Genomic DNA, 12,737 nt, shown 5'->3' on the forward strand with positions numbered 1-12,737 from the left:
AGCTGTGGAAATATGGAGAAACTTCTGAAACAGCGATCACAGGTTGATTCGGCATAACACGAAAGGCACATAGCGGAGCAGAGTAAGAAAAATCATGAGACTTTTTTTAATACATTAACCAGTTGCCAACCGCCTCACGACGATATACGTTGGCAGAATGGCATGGGCAGGCAGAATCACGTACCTGTACGTGATCTGCCTCCCGCGGGCGGGGGGTCCTATCGGAAACAACCCCCCCCCCCCCGGTGCCCGAGGCAGTCGGCATTTCTCCCCCAGCGATCAGAGGTGAGGGGGAGGCCATCCATTCGTGGCCACCCCCTCGCGATCGCTCCCGGCCAATGAAATCATTCCTCTGCCTCTGTAATGTAAACAGAGGTAGAGGAAGTGATGTCATCTCTCCTCGAGCCGGTCTTTTCGTTCCGGCGCCGAGGAGAGAAGATATCAATGTGAGTTGCACCAACACTACACTTTCAGTAGAACACACTAGGCACACTTTTCACCCCCCATCACCCCCCTGTACCCCCCTGTCACAGTGACACCAATAGCAGTTTTCTTTTTTTTTGCATTGGTGTCAGTTTGTGACAGTTATAAGTGTTAGGGCAGTTAGGGTTAGCCCCCTTTAGGTCTGGGGTACCCCCCTAACCCCCCCTAATAAAGGTTAACCCCTTGATCACCCCCCGTCACCAGTGTCACTAAGCGATCGTTTTTCTGATCGCTGTATTAGTGACACAGGTGATGCTATTTAGGGAGGTAAGTATATAGGTTCGCCGTCAGCGTTTTATAGCGACAGGGACCCCCATATACTACCTACTAAAGGTTTTAACCCCCCGATTGCCCCCTAGTTAACCCTTTCACCAGTGATCACCGTATTACTTATGGGAGACGCTGGTTAGTTAGTTTATTATAGTTTATCATAGTTTTAGGGCACCCGCCGTTTATTACCTAATAAAGGTTTAACCCCCTAATTGCCCGGCGGTGATATATGTTAAGTTTTTAGGGTCAGATAAGGTCTGCGTCGCCCCAGGCAGCATCAGGTTAGCGCCAGTACCACTAACACCCACGCACGCAGAATACACCTCCCTTAGTGCTATAGTATCTGAACGGATCAATATCTGATCCGATCAGATCTATACTAGCGCCCCCAGCAGTTTAGGGTTCCCATAAACACAGTGTCAGCGGGATCAGCCCAGATACCTGCTAGCACCTGCGTTTGGCCCCTCCACCCAGCCCACCAAGTGCAGTATCGATCGATCACTGACAGTTACAAAACACTAAGCACACATAACTGCAGTGTTCGCAGAGTCAGGCCTGATTCCTGCGATCGCTAACAGTTTTTTGGTAGCATTTTGAATCAGTCGCTAACAGTCAGGAGCTTTTTTGCCTGTGAGTCTCACTAGTGTACCCCTAAATTTAGAGCCCAAAATGGCAAATCGAAGGTACACTAGTGAAGAGGCCTACACGTTTCTGAACATGACAGATAGTGAAGAGGAAGTCACTCATCTGTCAGATTCAGGCTCAGAATACGATCCTGTAGAGGACAGCGGCTCCATGACAGATAGCTCTGACGACGGAGTTGTGGTCCCTGCCAAGGTCAGGCGTACCAGACCCCAAACTTCTTCTTCTGTGCTTGATGTGCAAGAATCGCAGGTCCCTCGTATGGAGCAGAGCAGTACTAGCGCCGCTATTCCTTCTGGTGAACTGGCAAACACCAGCGGCCTAGTACACCCTGGTCGTACATCCAGCACTGCAGTATCACGTGGTGACGTGGCGAGTCCCATAAGTGCAGTTCAAGCTGGTGAGGTGGCAAGCACTAGTAGTGTCCCACTGCCACCAAGAAGACGAACACAGGCCGTCGTGCCCATAGTGCCCTTCCTGCTGCATTCTCCAATCCGAATTGGGAACCCACCACTTCTGCAGCACCCGTACTTCCCCCATTCACTGGTAAACCCGGCATTCAGGTGGAAACAGTTGATTTTACGCCACTGGATTTTTATTCGCTGTTTTTCACCGAAGATCTATATAGATCTATTGTGGACCAAAACAATTTATACGCTGGTCAACACATCGCCACTATTCCCCAGTCCTCCCTTGCCAGAGATTGGAGACCAATTACGGTCTCCGAATTTAAGATCTTTCTGGGCCTTACCAAAAAGAGTGAGTTGTGGTCATGTTGGTCCACTGACCCAATTCACCATATGCCCTTGTTCTCTACCTCCATGACCAGGGCACGATACGAGCAGATTTTGCGGTTCATGCACTTCAACAACAATGAACTCTGTCGTCCTCGTGGAGACCCAGAATACAATCGGCTCTACAAAATTCGGCCCCTGGTAAACCACTTCAACCAGTGTTTTGCAGACTTGTTTACTCCCCATCAAGTTGTCTGCGTTGAGGAGTCCCTGATTAAATTTTCTGGCCGCTTGTCATTCAAACAGTACCTTCCCAGCAAGCGTGCCAGATACGGGGTCAAGATGTATAAGCTCTGTGACATGTAGTTTTATGGTTTACGAGGGCAAAGATAGTCACGTAGAGCCGACAAACTGCCCTGACTACATAGGAAGTGCTGGCAAGATTGTGTGGGACTTGGTGTCACCCTTATTCGGAAAGGGGTACCACTTGTACGTGGACAATTATTACACGAGCGTGCCACTTTTTAGTCACCTTTTTGATCAACAGATTGGAGCATGTGGCACCGTTTTTGTTTTTTTTGTTTTCAGGTACGCCATTCAGCTGCAGAGCTGATTTATTCATCTTGACAGCAACAGCGTTTGCTCCCACGATACATTAAGCCGTGACTCCAGCGCTGTCGGAGGTGATTTCACCACCACAGTTACATACTTCAGCATATATGCCGAAGCGTGGGGGCAGCAGTGGGTGGAGGAGCGATTTGCTCCTGCCTTTTGTGGGAGGATGCCCCCATGCTTCGGCATATATATATTTTAGGCACAGGTTACGTTAAATGTTTTATTTTTACTATGTTTTTTTTGTATTTGCTTTGCAGGTATGGCAAGTCTTACTGTTATACTGTAATGTTACTTTGTCTTATTGTTAACCATCATTTGCTTAGCAGGTACGCCATTCAGTTGCAGCGCGAATTTATTTATCTTGACAGCAACAGCGTTTGCTCCCACAATATATAAAGCCGTGACTCCAGCGCTGTTGGAGGTGATTTCACCACCACAGTTACATACTTCAGCATATATGCCGAAGCGTGGGGGCAGCAGAGGGCGGAGGAGCGATTTGCTCCTAACTTTTGCGGGAGGATGCCCCCATGCTTCGGCAGATATATATACGGTGCATGTATGCCCATCATTAAAAGTGGGTGGATGAAGGGAGGTATTCTAATGGTGGGCATACCCACCAATCAATTTCTTTTTTTCGTTCAGCCCACAGGCTGCATGAAAAAAAAGTTTACAATATATGCCCAACAAGGACCAGCAACGTACTGGTATATTGCTGGACTTTGAGTGGTTATACCAGAATGATGCCTGCAGGTTTAGGTATCATCTTGGTATTATTCTTTTCAGCCAGCGGTCGGCTTTCATGTAAAAGCAATCCTAGTGGCTAATTAGGCTCTAGACTGCTTTTACAATCAGTGGGAGGGAATGCCCCCCCCCCCCGTCTTCCATGTTTTTTTCTGGCTCTCCTGTCCCAACAGGGATCCTGAGAATGCAGCCGGTGATTCAGCCAGCTGACCATAGAGCTGATCAGAGACCAGAGTGGCTACAAACATCTCTATGGCCTAAGAAACTGGAAGCTACGAGCATTTCATGACTTAGATTTCGCCGGATGTAAACAGCACCATTGGGAAATTGGGATTTTATCACACCGATCTTGGTGTGGTCAGATGCTTTGAGGGCAGAGGAGAGATCTAGGGTCTAATAGACCCCAGTTTTTTTTTTAAAAAGAGTACCTGTCACTACCTATTGCTATCATAGGGGATATTTACATTCCCTGAGATAACAATAAAAATGATTAAAAAAAAAAGAAAGGAACAGTTAAAAATAAGATAAAAAAGAAAAAAAAAAAAAAGAAAAAGCACCCCTGTCCCCCTCTGCTCTTGCGCAAAGGCGAACGCAAGCGTCGACCTGGCGTCAAATGTAAACGGCAATTGCACCATGAATGTGAGGTATCACCACGAAGGTCAGATCGAGGGCAGTAATTTCAGCAGTAGACCTCCTCTGTAAATCTAAAGTGGTAACCTGTAAAGGCTTTTGAAGGCTTTTAAAAATGTATTTAGTTTGTCGCCACTGCACGTTTGTGCGCAATTTTAAAGCATGTCATGTTTGGTATCCTTGTACTCGGCCTAAGATCATCTTTTTTATCTCATCAAACATTTGGGCAATATAGTGTGTTTTAATGCATTAAAATTTAACCACCTCAATACAGGGCACTTACACCCCCTTCCTGCCCAAGCCATTTTTCAGTTTTCAGCGCTGTCGCACTTTGAATGACAATTGCGCGGTCATGTTACACTGCACCTTAATTCAATTTTTATCATTTTTTTCCCCACAAATAGAGCTTTCTTTTGGTGGTATTTGATCACCTCTGCGGTTTTTATTTATTGCGCTATAAACAAAAGAAGAGGGACAATTTTGAAAAAAACACAATATTTTTTACTTTTTGCTATAATAAATATCCAATTTTTTTTTTTTTTTTTTTAACAAATTTTTTCCTCAGTTTAGGCCGATACGTATTCTTCTACATATTTTTGGTAAAAAAAAATTGCGATAAGCGTATATTGATTGGTTTGCGCAAAAGTTATAGCGTCTACAAAATAGGGGATAGATTTATAGCATTTTTATTATTTATTTATTTTTTACTAGTAATGGCGGCGATCTGCAATTTTTATTGTGACTACGATATTGCGGCGGACACATCGGACACTTTTGACACATTTTTGGGACCATTCACATTTATACAGCGATCAGTGCTATAAAATTGCATTGATTACTGTGTAAATGTGACTGGCAGGGAAGGGGTTAACACTAGGGGGCGCTCGAGGGGTTAATGTATGACCTAAGGAGGTGATTCTAACTGTGGGGGGAGGGGACTGACTGGGGGAGGTGACCAATCGCTGTCCCTATGTACAAGGGACACGCCATCGGTCTCCTCTCCTCTCTGACAGGACGTGGATCTGTGTTTACATGCACAGATCCACGCTCCTGCTCTGTTACCCGGCAATTGCGGGTGCCCGGCGGACATCGCGGCCGCCGGGCACGCGCACCGGGTCCCGAGTGACGCAGCGGGCACGCGTGCGCGCCGCTGGCGGCGCGCGCGCGCCCCCTAGTGGCTCGGGAGGGCGAGGACGTCATATGACGTCCTCCCAGAACAACAGAAGCCTCGTCCAGCCGTCATATGACGGTGGGCGGTGGCTTAGCGGTTAAAAAAGTGTGTTTGAAAAATCGCTGCGCAAATACTGTGTAAAAAAAAAAATTAAACACCCACCATTTTAATCTGTAGGGCATTTGCTTTAAAAAATATATATAATGTTTGGGGGTTCAAAGTAATTTTCTTGCAAAAAAAAAAAAAATTTTTTCATGTAAACAAAAAGTGTCAGAAAGGGCTTTGTCTTCAAGAGGTTATAAGAGTGGGTGATGTGTGACATAAGCTTCTAAATGTTGTGCATAAAATGCCAGGACAGTTCAAACCCCCCCCCAAATGACCCCATTTTGGAAAGTAGACACCCCAAGCTATTTGCTGAGAGGCATGTAGAGTCCATGGAATATTTTATATTGTGACACAAGTTGCGGGAAAAAGGCAGTTTTTTTTTTTTTTTGAACAAAGTTGTCACTAAATGATATATTGCTCAAACATGCCATGGGAAGATGTGAAATTACACCCCAAAATACATTCTGTTGCTTCTCCTGAGTTCAGGGATACCACGTGTGAGACTTTTTGGGAGCCTAGCGCGTACGGGACCCCGAAAACCAAGCACCGACTTCAGGCTTTCTAAGGGCGTAAATTTTTGATTTCACTCTTCACTGCCTATCACAGTTTCAGAGGCCATGGAATGCCCAGGTGGCACAACCCCCCCCCCCCCAAATTACCCTATTTTGGAAAGTAGACACCCCAAGCTATTTGCTGAGAGGTATAGTGAGTATTTTGCAGACCTCGCTTTTTGTCACTAAGTTTTGAAAATTAAAAAAAAAAAACACATTTTTTTTTCTTGTCTTTCTTCATTTTCAAAAACAAATGAGAGCTGCAAAATACTCACCATGCCTCTCAGCAAATAGCTTGGGGTGTCTACTTTCCAAAATGGGGTCATTTGGGGGGGGTTTGTGCCATCTTGGCATTTTATGGCCTTCGAAACTGTGATAGGTAGTAAGGAGTGAATCAAAATTTTACGCCCTTAGAAATCCTGAAGGCGGTGATTGGTTTCCGGGGCCCCGTATGCAGCTAGGCTCCCAAAATGTCCCACACATGTGGTATCCCCATACTCAGGAGAAGCAACAGAATGTATTTTGGGGTGCAATTCCACATATGCCCACGGCATGTTTGAGCAATATATCATTTAGTGACAACTTTGTGCAAAAAAAAAAATTGTCACTTTCCCGCAACTTGTGTCAAAATATAAAATATTCCATGGACTCAACATGCCTCTCAGCAAATAGCTTGGGGTGTCTACTTTCCAAAATGGGGTCATTGGGGGGGGGGGGGTTTGTGCCATCTTGGCATTTTATGGCCTTCAAAACTGTGATAGGTAGTGAGAAGTGAAATCAAAAATTTACGCCCTTAGAAATCCTGAAGGCGGTGCTTGGTTTTCGGGACCCCGTACGCGGCTAGGCTCCCAAAAAGTCCCACACATGTGGTATCCCCATACTCAGGAGAAGCAGCTAAATGTATTTTGGGGTGCAATTCCACATATGCCCATGGCCTGTGTGAGCAATATATCATTTAGTAACAACTTTTTGTAAATTTTTTTTTTTTTTGCCATTATTCAATCACTTGGGACAAAAAAAATGAATATTCAATGGGCTCAACATGCCTCTCAGCAATTTCCTTGGGGTGTCTGCTTTTCAAAATGGGGTCATTTGGGGGGGGGGGTTGTACTGCCCTGCCATTTTAGCACCTCAAGAAATGACATAGGCAGTCATAAACTAAAAGCTGTGTAAATTCCAGAAAATGTACCCTAGTTTGTAGACACTATAACTTTTGTGCAAACCAATAAATATACGCTTATTGACATTTTTTTTTACCAAAGACATGTGGCTGAATACATTTTGGCCTAAATGTATGACTAAAATTGAGTTTATTGGATTTTTTTTGTTATAACAAAAAGTAGAAAATATTTTTTTTCAAAATTTTTAGCCTTTTTCCCTTTATAGCGCAAAAAATAAAAACCCCAGAGGTGATCAAATACCATCAAAAGAAAGCTCTATTTGTGGGAAGAAAAGGACGCAAATTTCGTTTGGGTACAGCATTGCATGACCGCGTAATTAGCAGTTAAAGCGACGCAGTGCCAAATTGTAAAAAGTGCTCTGGTCAGGAAGGGGGTAAATCCTTCAGGGGCTGAAGTCGTTAACAGTAAGAAAGTGAGGCCAGAGCATATTGGCCCCATAAAAGGATGATGAAGGGAATTTGGTTACAAAAGAAAGAGAAGGCAAAGGTTTTGAATGCATTCTTCTCAGTTTTCACAAAGAAAAAAGGGGGCTATTGTAACCAAGACTGTAATGTTACTAACACATCACAGAATACACCCTAATGGCTAACAGAAGATAGTATCAGAAATATATTTGAACAACTTAACATAAATAAGTCACCAGGACCAGATGGCTTACTCCAGAGGGTCCTTAAGGAACTCACTCAGGCAACAGTCAGGCGATAGCCAGACCATTGTTCCTGATTTTTATGGACAGTGTACTGACTGGAATGGTACCAACCGATTGGAATAAAGCCAATGGGGTACCAATATTTAAAAAAGGGCAGAAATATATACCCAGAAACTACAGGCCAGTCAGCCTAACATCAATAGTATGCAAGCTATTGGAAGCGATGATATCCAAGATTTTGCTGATGAAAACAGTGTCATTAGCAGTAATCAGCATAGATTCATGAAGGATCATGCATGCCAGACCAACCTATTATCATTCTTTGAGGAAGTGAGCCTGTACATGACAGGTTCAGCAATGGCATTCAATGCCAAGAAGCTGCAAGCAAAGCCAACAGAATACTAGCATGCATTAAAAAGGGGATTTACTCAAGGGATAAAACAATAACTCTCCCACTCTACAAGACTAGTACGACTACATCTCGAGTATGCCGTCCAGTTCTGGGCACAAGTCCTCAAGAAGGATGTGCTGGAACTGGAAAGAGCTCAGAAAAGGGCAACAAAACTAATAAATGGACTGGAGAACCTCAGCTATGGGGAAAGACTACAAGCATTAAAGGGGAGACGTTTGAGAGGGGATATGATAACGATCCACAAATACCTTACTGGTGACCCTAGCATAATAAAAAAAAACTGTTCAGTGAAAAGGGAGTTTAATAAGACACGCGGTCATTCACTGAAATTGGAAGAGAAGCAGTTTAAATATAATCACCGTAGGGGGTTCTTTACTGTTAGAGCAGTAAGGATGTGGAATTCTCTTCCACAAGCAGCGGTATCAGCAGGAAGCAGATAGTTTAAAAAAATATATATATATTAAATGGGCATCTTAATAATCACAACATACTAGTGTATATGGTAACTATCTATCAAGGAATTGCATAAAGATGTAGGCTGAGTTTACATGAACAGTATAACTGCTGTGTCTGGCACACCCTAGACTTCACAGGTCAAATTTGGGACATTATGGGGTTGATTAACTAAAGACAAATAGGCTGCTAATTCTGCAAGGGAATTTTCACTTAGCTTAGTGAGGTGACACTCCGCTGACTTAAATCACCGAATCACTGAAAGCAAAAATAATAATTCAGTATTCCTTGTAAAGTGAAATTTAACCACATACATTAATCCAAGGGAATTTGTCTTTAGTAAATCAACTCCAAATGTAATTTGGCTCACTATATTCATTCATCCTGAAAGATAGGTTGCACCTGACAATTGTAAGGAGAGCTTTATAAATAATAATAATAAAAAAAAAAAAAAAAAACACCTTTAGTGAATGAGGCTAATGTAAGCCAGGGGTTACCAGTATGTAAAAAGAAATAGATATACTGCTTTAATGATATTACACAATCATATTCAGTCTGCAGTAAAATATTAAATACCTGCACATGTAGAATAGTATTTAACTTTTAATGACAATTGTGGGTGGCCTTTGCAGTTTCATTCCCAGTTCAACACAAATACAATGGGCAAGCTTTGACAGTTAATGTTCTTAGAAAACACACCCAGAAACAAGATGTAATAAACCGTGAACGTAATATAAACTCAGTGGAAATGATAAAGCAGAGCCAGAGACAAAGGGATACAAAAAGACTGCAATAAAGAGATTCTTATCAATGGCGGAAATGTTTTAACCTGTCTTGTGTATGTTCAAGGGAAAACTCATAATTGGTAAGCTCTAGGAATAGCAACGAATGTTTGAACTGGGCACTAGACAGACTTAAATTTTTTTTTTTTTATGAGCAACATTTTCCACCTATCTAATCTCCTGAGAAAATTCCCCAAGCACTTATAACTATGCCTAATATATGCAATGTAGGCCAATGCCTGAAGCCGAGTCTCAAGATTGTTTATGATCATGGGAAATAAATTATGTTTTTCTACATTTATATTACCACATATGAATTTTCAGTAGCTGAAAAGGGTAGTATAGTACAACTACAAACATAAAAAAAAAACACACACATATAAACCAGAAAAAGTGCCAATTTCCTTGACCTCGGAAAGGACCAGGCAATGAATACGACAGAATGGCTCCACTAAAAAAGAACTACATGAAGTGTAATAATGGCCAAGTTTTACAATGGCCACATTTTCTAATTGATAAAATACAAGTATCACTAGTGATGTAGGCAAATTTACAAGGCAATCATTACTGACACGGATCTATTTCTTATAAAAAAAAAAAAAATGACACATTGCAGTCTAGTACTGACTCTGTGCCCCAGCACCAGTCTGAAGTCAAGTCTAACCTGTAAACATTGCAGGTGCAGAGGCCCACATTTCCAGGTCCATCATTTCCCAATGTAATCATTCACTCCATAACAAAGCTGTACAGCGCTGTTTCTAAAGAGCTAAAAGCAACCTCAACAACAGAGAACACTTTACCTAGCTCTTCCTTTTGACCGGTTTTGCTCCGCTGGCGGGGGTTCTATCGTAGAACAGTTTCTACAGTGACGCTCCACAAGGGAGGAAAAAGTGTCTGAAAAAGAGCTGAATGGAATGTTCTGTGCTCATGCTGGAACAATAAAGTTGATTTCAGCTCTTTGGAAACAGCGTTGTGTGGATTCAATTTGCACTACTTGACACATGGCATATTTAGAGCCTTCAGTTTAAATCAGCTAAACACATTTTAGGTGCATGAAAACCAACTTGTGCAAATCATACAGGTGTTTTTGTTGGAAAGCCACAGTCTGAATAGAAAAGCCTGCCCCCCAAAAGCATTTTGTGAAAGCAGTGGTCTCTCTGCAGAGGTCTAACAAACTCCCTGCAGAGTTAGAGCTAGGACTATCCAATCAGCAGAGTTTGAGCTTAGTATTGCAAAGCTTTAGGTCTGACTCAGAAGAGAGGAAAGGCTTTTCATTAATTGTAAGAAAAACTATCCATAAGACTCTGCGTATCTTTTGTTTTTTGATGCCTCTAGAATATACTAAGCCGATTTAAATCGAAAGTCTATGGCTGATCTAGGCTTGGATGATCATTAAAAAAAAAAAAAAAAAAAAGCCAGGCACCATAACTGCTTCTTACCTTTTTACAAGCTTAAAAAGTTCTGTCATGTGACCATGCAGCTTCTCTTCCTGATTTTGGGGAACGGGGTTACAGAAAGCTGTACAGACACACACTGTGCCTTTATTCCAGTCTTTTCAGCCTGAGGCAAGATACAAGCTGTGCTTGAGCAGGGAGATTGTTCAAGAGGCAGGCTGTAAATAGGAGGGGGGGTCTACCAGAGGCAGGCTGTGAATGGTGAAAGGATGTTGGGCAAACTACTCTATACAGGCATGCTGCTGTGCCTGCATAGTGTTCTGTACCTCTGAATGGCCAGCCAAAGGAAGAAAACTGACTACGCTCACACCGATCAGCTCCGGCGCTTTGTGCGGTCACTTTAGAGCAAGGATGTAAGGTAACTGGCAGGATCAAAAAAGTACTTTCAAGTACATGAAAATGATGACACACACCAAGAAAAAATAAATGAATAGGGCAGTGATGGCAAACCTTGGCACCCCAGATGTTTTGGAACTACATTTCCCATGATGCTCATGCACTCTTCAGTGTAGCTGAGCATCATGGGAAATGTAGTTTCAAAACATCTGGGGTGCCAAGGTTCGCCATCACTGGAATAGGGTAATATACACTATAATGCTAACCATTTGAAGCATTCCCTACACTCTGGATACCCAGCTGCAATAATTGACAATTATTTTGCAATTTTGAGTTGTTCAGACAACATTCAAGCTGTCTACCAGTTACAATCACTACACTGTATTGTCTTCAGAAACGTGCTTATGCCACATTGATTTATTAACGCATCTGTCAGAATTTCTAAAACAAAATGACAGTGATTTAATGTCTAAAATTCTCATCTTAGCTTATAAAAACTAGGGGTGTTGAAAATAATCCGTGCATTGATGTATAGTGATGCAGCCTTGATGCAGAAACCAGCTGAATCGCGAATGCACAACTTGGCCACCAGCTCTGTGTCCCTTGTCACGACCTGCCGTTTAACACTTTCACCAGCAGCCCCGTCCCCTCTGCTTGGGCAAGTATGTGTTGTGGTAGGGGCAGCCAATGGAGATGGGGGGGGGGGTCATCCAGTGAGCGGACGCCGCCTCGGCCAGGTGTGTGGACAGTGACAGAAGGATGGCTCATTGTTTTGGTGAAAGAGGAGGCAGTGGAGAAAACTCGTCTGAATATCTGTACTGGGGAACAACCCAGCCGCTCGGAGTCATGGGGAACTGTTATAAAGTGGGGACCAACGAGGTGCTGGTGGTGTCTGGTGAGTGCAGGGCCTGACGGGGGCTCTCCCCACAGTGTAACATGTCCGGTGCGATGGGGGGGCACAGATGGAGTCTTAATGAGGAGAAGGGCCCTGGAGATGTCCTGTGATGGGAATGATGGAGAAAATGGGATGCTTTTATATTATTCACCACATGTGAATGTGGGACTCTGCTAATTGGGTCTGTGGGCGGTCGCCATGATGACTGGGCTCTATTCCTGCGTCAGGCTTTGCAGATGGAGCGTCCACCCCTCCCCTGCCCACCTACCTGATGATTTTTAGGGATTACTAGACCCTACAGGCAGAGGTCCCCAGTATAGAGCTGTCTAACCGAGGAGCATCCCCATCATTGGTCATGTACATGAATGTAGTGGGGCGTATAACATAATAGACATCTGTATTCTGGTGCCCAGAAGCCACAGTGGCATGGAGCCAGATGTACAAATGAATCACAGGATACATCGGTATGCGGGTATATGCAGCTCTAAGGCTCGGTTCACACTGCTGTGATTCGATGTTTGACACAAATTGCAGTGCGATTACGTTGTGCAACTGATGCGACTTTGGTTGCCTTTTCAATATGGTTTTACATATTCTATGGGGCCAAATCACACAAAAATTGCACAGGAGCCT

General features: G+C 43.4%; 1 protein-coding gene across 4 annotated transcripts in view; it reads right to left on the reverse strand.

The window, feature by feature from the left end:
• The window catches only part of CRIM1 (cysteine rich transmembrane BMP regulator 1), a 1,688,666-nt gene that overhangs the window by 1,442,972 nt on the left and 232,957 nt on the right, over positions 1-12,737 (reverse strand). The window lies entirely within an intron of this gene.

The sequence above is a fragment of the Aquarana catesbeiana genome, linkage group LG04 (assembly GCF_042186555.1).
Source record: "Aquarana catesbeiana isolate 2022-GZ linkage group LG04, ASM4218655v1, whole genome shotgun sequence".
Lineage (NCBI taxonomy): Eukaryota > Metazoa > Chordata > Amphibia > Anura > Ranidae > Aquarana > Aquarana catesbeiana.